We start from the raw sequence: 15,469 nt of genomic DNA on the forward strand, positions 1-15,469 counted from the left end.
GAATAAAGATCCATCTACAACTTCAGAATGTGGCTGAAAACTTCTACATTTTAAACGTTACTGTGATGTCAAAGAAAATTTATATTATAACCAGAAACTTCTAAAAGCTTGCTCTTTCTGCTTATTACTGCTTCCCAAAGTGTAGAAATGCAAAAAAGACTAAACAAGCTGCACAATAACTAAATCCATGACATTCTTTTGGGGATTTAACTTACTGTTAAATGAACAACATTGTGGAAATTGTGGTTAAATTGATAATACCAGTCAATAGAGACCGACACACAATGTAAGTACTTGTGGAAACTATTGCAAAAATAATAAAAGGGAAGCTTTGGAAGCTAGCCTGCACTGTGTGGCATGATTGCTGTAGAGTATTTTCATTGCTCTCAAAAGAAAGAAACCTTTGCTCATTTTTGCAGTTCTAAAATCCTCTTCAAGTTTTATAATACTGTAAGGTGACCCTGCTATTTTTTAGTTACACTTATATCCACTCACAAACTACCGATCTTCATCCCTGAGGATCCCGAGCAGCACACTGGCTCATATGTAATTAAAAAAGTCTGATGTCTACCTGGAGGCTACATCATGCTGAGCTCTTAACTTCATCTCTGTCATCAAAACAAAGGATGGAAAAAGAATCTGAACATTAGACGGTATACTTTTTTCTGAACTTCATCAGAGCAGCAGTGACACTCACTAGATATTAAACAAAAGCAGAATTGTGCATGATGTGACAGAATGTAGGTGAAGCACTAACAAAAACAGCTACGGGTCAGTGAATGAAAACACCTCCCCAAAAAAGAGGAAAAAGAGATCTAAAGCATCTAAGGCTGTAAAGACCTACCACATATCTACAGACATAGGGATTGGGGCTCAGGATACAGATATATCCAGCCTGTATGTTGAAGTGTCTTTGGACAACATATTAAACCCCAGGTTGTCCTTAATCTATTCATTGAAATATGAATGTATGGTAAAGCACTTTGGCACAGAATAATGTGTTTGACTGGGCAAATGAGACTTGTACTGAAAGTCCTATATAGGTACCGTTCCACTTATCATTGTCTCTGGGCCAAATCTGGTTGGTCAGTCGTAACCTTTTTAGCCTAAAACCCTATACCCTTAATGATGAGTTATGACACACAATCTAATATCTCCATGTTTTTGTTGTTTCTACATTGTCAAAATCATGTTGGTCAAGGATCAGCATGGCAACTAACCAATGATGTTGTCTGAGGATTCAGTTATCATTAACCATGAAGATCAGTTAATGCTACTAAAAACTGTTGCTAGCAACCCGATATGAGTAACCTATGTTTGACTAACAGCAAAGCTAACTTGACAATGCATTTATTATATGCTATAAATTAATAAAGAAGACACTTGAAATGCTTACCAGTAAAGAGTTTTATATATAAAAAGGGCATATTTAAATTTTTCCTGCCACATTGCAAAGCTATGACATTCGATGATTGGTCGGTTGCAATGTTAATCCTGGACCAACATTATGATGATGATGCACGTACAACACCAACACGAGGATATCACATACACCCGTTTGGACACCTCAGTATGAATCAGTAAAGATGTAGTTTGATGTTTTTCCATGGTTCTAATGGTTTTTCCAAGGGTACAGGTAGGGATCGCCCTCACAGACCTTTAATGCACATCTGTTTTGTTTTGTCATTTTGTTCTGGAAGCATGCCAAAATATGTTAGACACTGCTCAGATCAGAAAAGACAAACAAAGGTTACCTGCAGGAGGGTAAAGAGTTAACACGTTTTTTGCTCGCTGGAAATATCTTCAGTATGTTTAATTAAGACCATTTTTGTGCATCAAAGTGAAGTAAAACTTCACTGAAATTCATCAAAATTGGAATTTTTGAAGACATCGTTTAGGACATAAAAAAAATCCTTTTTAATTGGTTATAAAATTGCTCTCCACAAATTAATTCAGCACCTTTTTCCAGCTTTCTCCTGTCCTTGTCTTTTTTTTCCCACCCCGCTCTGTCTGTCCTTCATATTTAATCCAGCAAAGGACTCAAAGAGAGGAGCATAGAGAAGCTTAATGGAGCCCAGAAAATAGTAGGAAAAACTTCTCTCTCACGAACAAGTGTATAATGGCACTGTCATCGTGAAAAGAAGATAAATGAGAAGAGTGGCAGAATTTACTCCGCTACCTTTCTAATGGTCCCACTACTGTAGGATGCTTGTTTAGCAGCCAATAATTGACAGGAGTGGGGAGATATTGAGCTACAACTCTTGCTGAACAAAAGCCATTGTTCGGAAACTTTGACAAAGGTCTACATATCACCCGAGTATTATTTTGAATATTTCTGAAGACTGCCTTTTGATAATAGGAGCTATTCAGATGATGTCATTTTGAATAAAACATCTGAATAAGGCAACCTTTTGTCCTCTAACAGCTGAATTCATGCTTTAGATTCAACTGAAATGATCACTTTTACTGGGTGTTCAGTGAAGTAGGAGTGCGGTGATGCTGGTGGTACTGAGTAGCGGGGGGATCGCTTACGTGATTACGAATGTGCTCAGGGGCAGAGAGATTGGCACAGCCCTGGCAAGGTTTTGCATTTTGTGATTTTTTTTTTTTAAGGCATACCAAATATGACCCCGAGGACCCCTCAGACATTGGAATACACCATTTACTGTCCAAGTGATATTTGTTGAAGCTAGGAATCTAAAATGCCCTTGAAAAGTGTTCAGTACTGGCACCACATTACTTATGCTGCATTCATTTTCTGGGGTCAGAAATTTACAAGTGGAAACTCCAGAGCTTGAAAAATAAAAAAATCCAAAACTCAGCAGCAATATGTGTTTCCATAAGTCATGACCTTAAAAATTACATCGCACTGTCTGATGTAGATACGGTTGCCTCTTGCAGTTCATCTTATATTCAAGATAACACAGACATCCATACGACCTTTATTTCAGGTCTTATTACATGACACTGACATCAGAATGTCAGTAAGAGATTTTTCAGTTTTCAGTCAGACACACTCCTCTGATATGCTGAGACACCCTATGGAATTTTATTTCCCACTGTATCTCTTATAAGTCTGAAATTCCCAAATTCAGACATCCAAATGATGTTCTTTAGAAACACCCCATGTCAGAGTGATCTAGCCGTCCTAAAAGTTCCCTGGAAGGCCTTCAGTTGATTGAATATGCTGCAGCAAGAGTTCTGATGAGGACTAAAAAAAGAAAGGAAAATCCAAAGTCAAATTTAAAAGGTTTCACCTCTCATACAAGATCTTGTCTGATCAGGCCCATGTTATCTTAAAGACTTCATCGTTCCTTGTTATCCTAACAGAGCTCTTTACTTTAGACTGCAGGCTCACAGTGCTACTGGGTACTAGAGTTGGGAGGCAAAGCCTTCAGCTCTGGTGTTCCGTTGAACCAGCTCCCAGTTTGCATTCAGAAAACAGGACACTCTCCTATAAGATTAGGCTTAAAACTTTCCCTTTTGATAAATCTTATAGTTAGTGCTGGATCAAGAGTACCTGAACCCTTTCTTAGTTGTGTTGCAACAGGCCTAGGCTGCTGGGGGCTTCCCATGATGCTCTGAGTGTTTCTTCTTCATTCCCCTCTTTACACTCTCTAAGTATTGATGCACCACTCTGTATTTAATCTTTAGTTATTATTAATCTGGATCTCTTCCACAGTGTCACAACAGATGGCAGCCTGCTTCTGTAGGGGGTTTCTTCCCGTTGAGTTGAAGTTTCTCCTTTCCATTGTTGCCAAGTGCTTGCTCATAGGGGATTGTTTGATTGGTGGGATTTTTTATGTATTGCTGTAGGGTCTTTACCTTACAATATAATGCACCTTTAAGTGACTTCTGTTGTGATTTGGCACTATAAAAAAATTAATTGAATTTTTATATAATATATAGTTGAAGTAGATATCAATTGTCCTGCTCATTGACAGCCTTGGATATGTTTCACCTATTTCAAGTGAACATGCCTTCCCATCCAAAGTGTCCCTGACTGACATTAAAGAACAATTCACCACTCTACATGTAGGTCTTTTAAACATTGTGAATAAACCTCTGGTCTTTGATGAGAGAATGACGGGGGACAAGCACGTGAGGAACGCCATTGCTGGCTCTGCTCTCAGTGCCTTGAGATCAGTTACCATTTGCGTTTTGTGGGAAACCTAGCTAGCATTAGCACGTAAACAAGAACTCTCATTTATCATCTGCGCATGAGTTTTATCTCGCTAATCACCCCGAACCATATTTGCTAAAGACAAAACTTTTAATAACTCGTTTAACACTTCAGTAATGAAAGCTTTGATGACTGAGACCTAATGCAAATCATTTTGTGTTTTCAGTATTTTATTGCTACTTTTCCTAAAGCACCAGTTGTAAAAATAAATAAATAAATAAATAATTAAAAAATCCTTCCCTACTTGTCATTGTCAGCTAATAGTTAATAGATAACTATGCTAGTATAGCTGCACTTAGTCAGACAAGAGCGCAGAGAGGTAAAGACATCCAGGAAGATCGTAGCAAGAGGCACAGCGGTATGTTTCAGTCTGGTCCAATTTGTCTTTTTAAAGACTAAAAGAAGTTTATATAAAACTTGTCAACTTTGTTAAGGAAAAAATCATGGTGCAACAAAGGAGTCAGAAAAGGCTCTCTTGGGGAAGCAGAAGGAAAGGTATCAAGCACATACTCAGCCTTATTGTTAAAATAGATACCTACTCCTACACCAGTTTCTGCTCAACTATTGTCATTGTCAAAGAGTAATGACATCTATGTGACCACTCAGCTGCCAAGTGAGCCGTTTTTCTTCAAGCTTACACTTAGAAAATCAATGTGAAAATTTCAAGAAGGGGCAGGAACCCTCCTTTTTTATGCGGGCGGTACCGATCGTCACTTGACTGGATCAAACACTTCTGTTGACAAGTTATTAATACAAGCTGGTGGCAGCACACAATGTGGATGACGCTGGATATGAAGTGCTTGTACAGCAGCGGAAGAGGTGACAGCACTCATCCAGAATCTTTCCATCATTTGTTCAGTGCTCCGTACACACACGTGTGACAAATTTCCTCAAATTAATCATTTTGCCAACGTGCTGAAAGACTTTAAAATATCATCTCCTGCTTTACTCATCAAAAGTAACCTGTATGCATGTGTATAGTAATGTGTGGTGGTTGTGCCGGGCAGTGTGTAATTTTTGAGAAGACTGACTGATACCTCTAGCCACGGGCTTGATTCATCATGCTGATTCTAGTAGAAATAGGAAAGTGTTATACTTTGTAGTAGCTGTGGATTGAGGTGCAAATGAAACTGTATTTTAGAGTAAAATCACTGAATTCTTTATTATAATTATACATGCTGTTTATAAGTCCCTGTGGCCACGTAAGTGACACTAAATAGGCTTGCTCCCTATTCCTTTAGTCAGGAACTTCAAAATAACCAGTCAAATGACTTCCAGGAGGAGTCGCCCGAACATTTCAAACTCCAATTAACATGAATGTCTAATAGGATAAAATCAAGACATGTTCTCATGGATAGATGTTGATGAAAACTGCAACTTTGGTAGAACCACAAAGCCCTGACCGAGTAATTCTAATGTTTAAAAGACAGACATATTTTCCTTAAACATGTCTTCTTTTTTATGGCCACTAGATGACTACAACTGTCTCAAAAAAAACAAGCTTTTGCACAAAAATAAGGCTCCCCAATATGTTTGAACTGTTCACTTTTGAAATGGAAGGCAAATTATGATTGTTAAAGGGCACTATAGAAACGACCACCTTTGTCTGAACATATGACCCAAGTCAAATGTCATAGAGTTTAGAGACGCTCTGTTCCTAATCAGCATTTAGTTATTAAAGTTGTTCAGATCTCAGTGAGATTTTAAAAGAGGTTTGTTTTCTTTCCATCTTTAATTGAGCTCTCCAGTTAGGACTAGTTATTTTTTAAAACTGCCAAATACTGCTTACTTTGTGACTGCATGGATCATGCGTGATCCAGATCACTGATATGTTGCATTTAACATTTAACATGATCGTAAAGTGTAGAAAGCCAGTTAATCAGTTCTGAAACATTGTAAAAATTAAGCTTAATCTAGTGTAAAGGTTCATTAGTGAGGCTAATCAAGAATATTTTTTGTTAGGTATTAGCTTTAAATCATGATAGCTGTGATAAGAATGCCCCACTGTAATCATTTAAAATAAATTTAAAAAAAACTAAAAAGCTAAGAGGTTGTATGAGTGCAGACTGCAGAAGCAATAAATATAGATAATGCCGTTTCAGTTTCACGTTGAAGGTTAGAGCAGACTTTTGGGAGAGGAATGTTGTCCCATTTTTGTCTGATACAGGACTCTCAATGGTCCCGGATCTTCTTTGTAGTATTGCACCAGATGATCTGGACTACAGGTTCATCCCCCAGACTCTTGATGTCACTTTTCCAGATGTGCAAACTGCCAATTCCATAAGCACTAATACATTTCGATCATTGCCACAATCAGAGATGGTGGTGACAAACTGGATGTCTTTAGTCCAGATTTAAAAAAAAAAGAAGAAAAAAGACATTTGGCCTTTTCATTTCATTTCATTTCATTTCATTTGAAAAGAAATGAAATGAAATGAAAAGACATTTAGCCTTTTCCCTTGCATACAGAGATTTCTCCACATTCCCAGATTCTTTTCATGATATTATGTTTTATAGATGATGCAATATTCATGGTTTTTATAATTTAATGTTTAATGTTAATTTAATGGGACATTATTCTAAAATTGTTACACAATTTATAGATTTTTTTTTTCTTTTTAGAGTTTAGTGAAACTCATCAGATAGTTGTTCAGGCTCACATTGACAAGAGTTGGCATAATAGAGACAAAATGTGCAGTGTATCTACCATAAATCCCGGACTACAGAGCGCACCTGATTAAAAGCCGCATGCTCTAATTGTAGAAAGAAAACCAATTTTGTACTTGTACAGGCCGCACCGTATTTTAAGCCGTATGCGTTTCACCTGTAATATGAGATATTTACAGAGAAATACTACACGTGAGGATTTTTAACGTTTAATTTAATCCGTAAGGTAACATAAATGTTATGGTAACATACAAAAATACATTCTGCAAATGCTTTTTTTTCCTCGAACAGCGCCTGTAACACGGCTACCTTTAAGTATACGTACGTATCGGTAACACACAAATTACGTTGCTTATGGGTTTTTTACGGAGCAGTGCACAAACAACATTACAACGTCTCTTAACAACCGATAAAAATATATACCGTATATATACACTACTTATCATTTTGATTGGTCTACTGTTACCAGGCAAAATGTTTTTGGCCGCATGGAAAAAAAAAATGCATTAACCGCACGTCAGTATAAATGGTAAATGGCCTGTATTTATATAGCGCCTTACTAGTCCCTAAGGACCCCAAAGCGCTTTACATATCCAGTCATCCACCCATTCACACACACAATCACACACTGATGATGGCAAGCTACATTGTAGCCACAGCCACCCTGGGGCGCACTGACAGAGGCGAGGCTGCCGAACACTGGCGCCACCGGGCCCTCTGACCACCACCAGTAGGCAACGGGTGAAGTGTCTTGCCCAAGGACACAACGACCGAGACTGTCCAAGCCGGGGCTCGAACCGGCAACCTTCCGATTACAAGGCGAACTCCCAACTCTTGAGCCACAGTGTTCACAGTGTGGGGAAAAAGTAGCAGCTTATGACCCGAAAACTACGGTAATTAGTTTTTTATGAGTATAACTCCTTGTACCTTCGTTTTTGGAGTCTGCCAAGCCCTGCTGGCTGTCAATATAAAAATGTCATATTAAAAAGGGATTCTTGCAATCAGATTGTGTAATAAAGGGAATCTGATTCTTTTTCTCTGCAGCGACAATCTTAATCACAGCACAGTCAGTCCAACATAAAACTACTTGGTTTTTCTTCCATTTCACCTTATAAAACTATTTCATTATACTTAATGTTCCCATTAATGTCTAGGATGATATATGTTGTACTACTAAAGCAGATTAAAGGCCTATTAGAAGTGGAACAACAGGAGTAAATAAAACAACTGTTTATTGTAGCTTGAATTGTTCTCCGTATTTGCACTCCACAAGTTATTGTTGCAAATACCATAATGCCATCTACCTTATGTAATATTAATGCATACTATAATATGAATGAATATGTGGAGGCTGGAGCATTGTACCTTCCCAGATAGACGGCCACCAGGTGCAGCATGGTGACTTTTGGGCTCTAAATGTGTATCGTAACAAGCAAACCCTGTGTTTACATTTTGCTTGGACAGTAATAACCCCTCTGTTTATACTCTTCTGCAGAATAATTATTAGCCTGAGTGGGCTGTCCTACAGTTATCTACAGACTCTGCATGCCATACTACTTTCCGTTTGGGAAGCTGCAAGGAAAATTCATGGGAAAGCTGTTTTATTAATGAGCTCAGCACAAGTCAGCTTGCCCCTGCTTTCAACATGTATCAGAGTCTTCCTGTCCTAAGTTTTAAAAGTTTTCTACACTTTTGTAAATATAATTTGAGTAAACTATGCCATCACAGTGCAAAAACTATTAATAATTTATTGAAGGGCTGCTTTGAAACTACTCATTGGGCTATCCACCCGCTCACAATGAACTATTTTCTGGTGTTTGCCATGTAAAATGCTAGTTTAAGCAACATTTGGGATGCTTTAAGTTATTTTTCGATAGCTGAACCACTGCCTAAGGATTGGTAACAAACTAATTGTTGGGATGATATTCTGCTGATGCAATTTGTTCATTTTGTAAAGAAAACGCCTCTAAATGTTACTTTTCTTACTCATTTTTTAATTTGTTGGCTATCCTGCAGGAGGACGGAGGACTCACTTTTGGAGAAGCCTGCATATATGTCGACACCAGCGACATGCCAGTGATGGTAAATTAGAGACCAACTCCAGTTATTTGAAGAGCCAAGTGATTCGTATGGTTTTGGTTAGTCAGTAGCATCGCTTGGCTAGTGATGAGTGGCCTGGTCTGGTTTTTAACTGCCTGGAGATAAGTCCGTAGCTAAATCACTTACTCACTCAAACACAGAAATAAGCTTCTCTGACCTCACAGCAGTATTATTTTTGGGGGGGATTAAGGGACCTTGAGTAGGTCTTAATGAGTGAACTGAAGGTTTCCCCAGCCAGGTTTATCCTGACCTATGGGCTCTCTGATCCTCAGGCTGCATAACGATAATGAAAATGTTCTCTGAAAAGTTCCAAGACTGAACTATAATATTTAATTTTAACATGTGTGCAGTAAATTGTCTGATTTAATTGTCTGATTTGCTGATTTAGAAGAAGAGCTGAAATGAAACCACATGGGTTTTAATGGTAGAAACCATCATTTTTATTCACAGGTATTAGTAACTGTAGTTATCAAACTAAGTTAGCTCTAAACATTATTTGTTTAGCTCAAGGAAACCTGTAAAGGATAAATCTAAAAGATAAGTCAAACCTTATCTGTAAAAGATAAGACAAATGTTCCGGCGCCCCCCGCGTGTGGCAGCCTGTTACAGCAGCTCTGCTCATTCTGAGCTTCTTTCTTATCTTCTCTTTATTTTCTCGTAATCTTTTGTAACTAAAGTTTTAGCAATTTTTTAAAAACAAATTTCCCACGAGTGGGACTAATAAAGGTTATCTTATCTAAACTATAGACCATACATAAAAGGTGGACATCATAGGTTTGTAGAGGTACTAAGTAACTATAAAGATAATAGAAAATGTAACACACCAGATTGATGTGCTTGGAGAAAAGCTTCCTAGGCTGCATTTGGTAGAGTGTAAACCTTCCCAAATCCACTTAAGACCGGAGCAGAGCTGTTAAGTTGATACGATCCAGGTCCAGCTTTCACACAGTAGTAAAATCCTAAAAAATGAATGTGTCAGTCTTCAAAATACTATTTTCAGCATAACCTGTAAGCCCACAGACTAATGTAAACCTGTTAACAACAGCACCTTAAATTGGAGTGTTAAGCTTTAATCCATTTGTTACAGTTTTGCTCTTGTGTTAGTATTTAGTATTTAGTATTTATTTATTTATTGTCATTGTCAAGAACAATGAAATTGCGTTTGGGGCTTCCATACAACCCAAAAAAAAGAAGAAAATAATAAATACCCCTTAAAACCCAAGTGTACATATTTAACCCAGTGTGACTCCAATGCAATAAGACAATCCTTAGCAATAATGTTCGTAGAAATTCAGACAAAGACCTGAGAAACATGACAAAATACAACAATGCAACCCATTCAATATTATTGTACTGTGAGATATGATATCAGATATGATAGTTATCTATTTAAGAAAGAGGGGGGGGCGGGAGGGGGAAGAGAATAAAGATATGATGCACCAATGCAGACCAGTTCATTGCTATTAAGAAGTTGGATATGGTTATTGTACGTGAGAGGGGGGCAGAGAGTTCAGGAGCCTCACAGCCTGTGGATACAGGCTGTTGGCCAGTCTGGATGTTCTGGCCTGTATAGACCTGTACCTTCTCCCTGAGGGCAGCAGATGGAAAAGGTGGCGCGCAGGGTGATGTTGGTCCCGCAGGATACTGTGCACCCTCCTCAGACAGCGAGTGGGGAAGATATTACTGATCTCTGGCAGACTTGTTCCAATAATTCTGCCAGCTTCTTTCACCACCCGCTGGAGTGCTTGCTGATCGGCCTTGGTGCAGCTGGGGAACCACACTAGAAATCCATACGTCAGAACGCTGCTGATGGCACAGTTGTAGAAGTTCAACATCAGAGATCTGGGAATGTGTGCGCTCCGCAGTCTCCTCAGGTAGTAGAGGCGCTGTTGGGCCTTCCGTACAACTGACGTGATATGGTTGCCCCAGGACAGGTCCTCGGTCACAGTTACCCCCAAGAATTTAAAACTGCTCACCCTCTCCACCGCCTCACTGCCAATGAAGAGAGGCAGATGGTTGTTATGACCCCTCTTCCGGAAATCTACAATGATCTCCTTGGTCTTTTTGGTGTTTAAGACCAAGTTATTGTCGTGGCACCATGACTCTAGTTGTTGCACCTCTGTCCTATAGTTTGTCTCATCATTGTTGGATATAAGTCCGAGCACTGTAGTGTCATCTGCAAACTTAACAATGAGATTGGACGCGCAGGAGGAAATACAGTCATGGGTGAAGAGAGTGTAGCGGAGGGCTCAGAACACACCCCTGAGGGGCACCGGTGTTGACCACAAGGGTGGAAGAGGTGTTCTTACCCACTCTGACACTCTGTCTACGGTTAGTGAGGAAGTCCACAATCCAGTTGCACAGAGAGGAGTTAAGTCCCAGTTGGTGGAGTTTGGGACGGAGTTTGTATGGCCGGATGGTATTAAAAGCCGAGCTGTAGTCTACAAAGAGGAGCCGTGCATAGGTGTTCCTGTGTTCCAAGTGCTTCAGTAATGTGTGCAGCACTGTGGCGATCGCATCCTCGGTTGACCGGTTCTCCCTGTATGCAAACTGGTGCAAGTCCAGGGATGGTGGAAAAGCAGCTCTGATGTGTTTAATGACCAGTCTCTCCAGGCATTTGGCGGGAATGGGGGTGAGTGCCACAGGTCTGAAATCGTTCAGACATGTGACATTGCTTATGTTATTGCTTTAATAAACATCACTGCTTCTGCTTCAACTAAATCGACTCATCTGCTGTTAAGCGGATTGTTAAGCTACGAGTGGGCAATCACTGTTCAAGGGAAGGGAAAGGATCAGAGACCGCACAATTAAATTTTGTAATGTCTGTTTGCCTGCTGGTAGTGGTCATGTCCGGGTTAATGGCCAATATTGAATGACTATGAGAAGGAACATCATATGGAAAATGCGAATCGTGAGGAGGAGAGTGAGGGCTTGGGATTTTCACCTTTCTCTCAACAGAAGAAGTCTTTGTAAAAAGATCTTTGAAATTTTTCTGCATAAAAGGGCATCATAAATGCTTTTGGAGAACTTGAAGTGGGATGGTTAAATAAAAAGCTGAAGTGTTTGGGATTCCACATCGGGGCCTTTTGAAGAGGACACTGCTGAATTGATAACGATGGTGGATTTGCAGCGGGGTGTCCCCAGTGGCGCTGTGGCCAGGGATCTGTCCACTCCGTCCTCATTAAAACAGCCCCATACCCATGTGTTTATGAGGGATGAAGGGTAAAGCACAAAGAGGGAGACAGAGGGAGAGGAAAAGAAGGATAAGAAGAAGCGAAACGCAGCACTTTCGAGGTTTGTCATGATGTAAATTAATGATAGGTATTTTTAGCTGGGGATCTAATCATCATGTGTGTGGAGACAGCACTCCAGCAAAGTGAAACAGGAAAAAGAAACGAGGTAATAAATGAGAAAATGGCTAATTTTCTTGAACAGCATGAGGTAGATGTGTAGGTTTGCCATTGCTTTTGAGCAGCTCAGCAGAAAATTAGCTTGGATGTGTTTTGACGATACAGCAGGAGTCCAGGAAAACGTATAATCTATAAGGCCGTCACTGTTGGAATGAGAGTGTTCATCAGTCACTTTGATTTTTCATTTTGTATTGTGATCAGAAACACAAAGATGAAACACTATTTTTTTCTTATATATAAACAGGGGATTTCATCAGTATTCACAGTGGGTAATCAATCAATCGAAAAACCACAAGGTATAAACCTTAAAAAAAATATATATATATATATATATATATATATATATATATATATATATATATATATATATATATATATATATATATATATATATATATATATATATCTCTCATATATATATATCTATATCTCTCTCTCTCTCTATATATATATATATATATATATATATATATATATATATATATATATATATATATATATATATATATATATATATATATATATATATATATATATATATATATAGAGAGAGAGAGAGAGAGAGAGAGAGAGAGAGATAGATAGATAGAGAGATATATATATATATATATATATATATATATATATATATATATATATATATATATATATATATATATATATATATATATCTATCAAGCTCCCAGGCCTCTGGTAGAGGACCCGAGCTTGAAGGATAAACCGCCCACAGGGGCGTGCTGGGTGTTTTTTATATATATATATTAAATAAGAAAAAAATAGTGTTTCATCTTCTTTGTGTTTCTGATCACAATACAAAATGAAAAATCAAAGTGACTGATGAACACTATATATATATATAAAAAAAAAAACACCCAGCACGCCCCTGTGGGCGGTTTATCCTTCAAGCTCGGGTCCTCTACCAGAGGCCTGGGAGCTTGAGGGTCCTACGCAGTATCTTAGCTGTTCCCAGGACTGCGCTCTTCTGGACAGAGATCTCCGATGTTATTCCCGGGATCTGCTGGAGCCACTCGCCTAGCTTGGGAGTCACCGCACCTAGTGCTCCGATTACCACGGGGACCACTGTTACCTTCACCCTCCACATCCTCTCGAGCTCTTCTCTGAGCCCTTGGTACTTCTCCAGCTTCTCGTGTTCCTTCTTCCTTCGAATGTTGGAACACTGAGCTACTAGTTGTTTCGACGTCATTGTGGATGTTGGGTATCGAAGAATCCATAGGTCCCTCATCCTATTCATGTAGCCCCTTCCACCGGGGTTACTTGCGTAGTAGCATTCCAACAACGCCCTGTTTTCGTCTCTTGCCCACCGAAGCCTTCTTGTTCCAGTAGCCCACTTTTCGTCAGGGTGCCCTGGTTCCTCAACACCTGACACGGACCTTGTTGATCCGGGCGACGTCCGAGCCGGCATGCCGTCATATTTATCTGTCTCGCTCATGTCTGCGGTAGGCTTGCTTAGCATAGGCTTGCTTAGCATATATATATATATACCTGAGGCCTTGGAAACTGCCAAGCAAAGACTCACAGCCTTGGCCAGCCGCTTGAGGAGGTACACCAGAGAGATAGAAGGCAGGAGAATAAACCAGCTGTTCTCCACAGAACCAGCAAAGGTGTACTCTCAGTGGCAAGGGAACAATAATAATAAGAGAACAGCACCACCAAGGCTGGAGACGGAGCAATACTGGAAGAGCATATGGGAGAAGGACGCAACCCATAACGGCAATGCTCAGTGGCTAGTGGATCTGAGGGCAGACCAAAGTTACCTCCCTGAACAGGGTCCAGTAACCATCACAGTGGCAGATATCCAAGAAAGGGTCTCCAGTATGAAGAGTTGGACAGCACCAGGGCCCGACATGGTTCACGCCTACTGGCTAAAGAAGCTGACTGCACTCCACGAGCGTCTGGCAGCACAAATGAACCAGCTGCTAGTTAACGAGAGACACCCGGAATGGCTAACCGAAGGTCGGACGGTCCCAAGGACCCCAAGAAGGGACCGGTCCCCTCCAACTACCGACCAATAACCTGCCTCAGTACTACATGGAAGCTCCTGTCAGGCATCATATCGGCTAAGATGAACAGGCACATGGGTCAATACATGAGTGGGACACAGAAAGGAATTGGCAAGAATACCAGAGGCGCAAAACACCAGCTACTGGTAGACAGAACAGTCAGCCGAGACTGCAAGACCAGACTGACCAACCTGTGCACTGCCTGGATTGATTACAAGAAGGCCTATGACTCAATGCCCCACAGCTGGATACTGGAATGCCTAGAATTGTACAAGATCAATGGGACCCTAAGAGCCTTCATCAGGAACTCAATGGGGATGTGGCGTACAACACTAGAGGCCAACTCCAAGCCCATAGCACAAGTCACCATCAAGTGCGGGATCTACCAAGGAGATGCTCTGTCCCCACTGCTGTTCTGCATAGGCCTGAACCCCCTCAGTGAGATCATTAACAAGACTGGCTACGGATACCGACTACAGAACGGAGCAGTTGTCAGCCACCTCCTGTACATGGATGACATCAAGCTGTATGCCAAGAGTGAACGAGACATCGATTCACTGATCCACACTACCAGGCTATACAGCAATGACATTGGAATGTCGTTCGGACTGGAGAAGTGTAGTCGGATGGTAACAAAGAGAGGGAAGGTAGTCAGAACTGAGGGGATTGAACTACCAGAAGGCAACATTGCAGACATAGAGGACAGTTACAAGTACCTGGGGATCCCGCAGGCGAATGGGAACCATGAAGAGGCCGCTAGAAAAGCTGCAACCACCAAGTACCTGCAGAGGGTCAGGCAGGTCCTGAGGAGTCAGCTGAATGGTAAGAACAAGATCCGGGCCATCAACACGTACGCCCTGCCCGTGATCAGGTACCCTGCTGGGGTAATAGGCTGGCCAAAGGAGGAGATAGAAGCCACTGACATAAAGACAAGAAAGCTCCTTACCATGCAAGGAGGGTTTCACCCCAAGTCCAGCACCCTGAGGCTGTACGCTAAGCGGAAGGAAGGGGGCCGGGGACTGGTGAGTGTCAGCACAACAGTCCAGGATGAGACAACGAACATCCAAGAATACATTGGGAAGATGGCC

General features: G+C 40.5%; 1 protein-coding gene across 2 annotated transcripts in view; it reads right to left on the reverse strand.

Annotated features, from left to right (window-relative positions):
* The window catches only part of LOC146608620 (gamma-aminobutyric acid receptor subunit gamma-3-like), a 179,810-nt gene that overhangs the window by 26,063 nt on the left and 138,278 nt on the right, over window positions 1-15,469 (reverse strand). The window lies entirely within an intron of this gene.

This window comes from Diplotaxodon limnothrissa, linkage group LG23 (genome assembly GCF_057381915.1).
Source record: "Diplotaxodon limnothrissa isolate DT_005_m linkage group LG23, D_limnothrissa_male_GT1.1, whole genome shotgun sequence".
Taxonomy (NCBI): Eukaryota; Metazoa; Chordata; class Actinopteri; order Cichliformes; family Cichlidae; genus Diplotaxodon; species Diplotaxodon limnothrissa.